The sequence below is a fragment of the Cavia porcellus genome, unplaced genomic scaffold, assembly GCF_034190915.1.
Source record: "Cavia porcellus strain 051 isolate PalLab524CR breed Dunkin Hartley unplaced genomic scaffold, mCavPor4.1 scaffold_24, whole genome shotgun sequence".
Taxonomy (NCBI): Eukaryota; Metazoa; Chordata; class Mammalia; order Rodentia; family Caviidae; genus Cavia; species Cavia porcellus.
Genome location: NW_026947507.1, coordinates 2,963,687 through 2,964,914, shown reverse-complemented (window position 1 = coordinate 2,964,914; position 1,228 = coordinate 2,963,687). Strand labels below are relative to the sequence as shown.

The 1,228-nt window shown below is 43.7% G+C and overlaps 1 non-coding gene across 1 annotated transcript; it reads right to left on the bottom strand.

The window, feature by feature from the left end:
* Positions 1–507: 507 nt before the first annotated feature.
* On the bottom strand, positions 508–644 carry LOC111754777 (small nucleolar RNA SNORA2/SNORA34 family). The gene has a single exon (XR_002789443.1). It is a non-coding gene; the product is annotated as a small nucleolar RNA SNORA2/SNORA34 family (small nucleolar RNA).
* Positions 645–1,228: the final 584 nt, after the last annotated feature.

Here is a 1,228-nt window from a genome sequence, read left to right as displayed (position 1 = left end):
GCTGGAGGTCTGAGACTGCACCCTTCATCTTGACATTTTCCTGTGTTCCTCCACATCAGTTGGTTGCTGAATCCTGGATGTTTCCTGCACTGGTTGCCCACCCTGTGGTGCAGGGGATTGGGCTAGATGTCTGGGTTCCTCTGATCTGAGGTTCCGGGGTGTTGAAGGTTCCATCAATGGCAATGAAACTCCAGAGATGTGGTTTCCTCTCCTCCAGGCCCATGGTGGGCTTATGGGGGAGACGTGGCCTCTTCTGCTCTAGGTTTGCAGTGGCAGGATCATGGGATAGGAGGGTGGGGGGAGTGGTTTGTTCTCCTTTGGGCTGTGGCAGCTAGCTCACCAGGTAGGGTGAATGGACTCTTTTCTGGGCCCTCAGCTGTGGGCTCACCAGGCATTTTGGCCTCCCTTTCTCTGGGCCTTCAGTGGCAGGCTCAGTGGGGTTGGGGGGGGGATGGCTTCTTTTCCTCCTGGCCCATAGGATGGGCTCACAATGAGATGGTTGTTTTTTTTTTTTTTTTCCTAATGAATCAACCATTACATTTCTAAAGTTCTGAAATGACCAGCAGACCATAGAAAGATACCAACTTAGGGTCCTTCTTGAAAACAACAGCATCAGAAAACTGCTAACCTTGATTCAGGGCCATAAATAGCTCCAGGGATTTGTAAATGGGTCCTCAAGAATCTTATCTGCATACTAAATTGCGCATGCACAGTATTGTTATAGCTTGGCATAAATGACTCCATCTTGTGCCCTGTATTGACCTAAAAGACTGGAAAATTACTCAGGGCACAAGTCCCATAAAAAAGCGGTAGCATTCACAGTGAGTCCCACATAGTAGGAGGGGCTCAGGCTTTAAGAGCCATTGGATTCATCACTCCCACTTCAAGCCCACAGGACCAGAGACTCCAGCTAAGTGGACTATCAAAAAAATCTTCTGATTCTTTTTTTTTTTTTTAAATTTTTATTTAAGGAGAAAAGAAAAGAAAGGAAAAAAAACAGTGAAGGGGTACAAGTTATACAGATTTACAGAATAAAAAATGCGCAGTAGGAAATCACTAGTTAATGGATTACATATTGCCATCTTAGAAATAATTGTTTAAGTCACAAAATTAAAGCTTGTAGAGTGGACATTCCAACAATGATACTGCAAACAGTTCTGTTCAATGATCCAATAAAACTCTGTGATATCATTTTCTATCTTATACATTTAAATATACATGCAGTTAT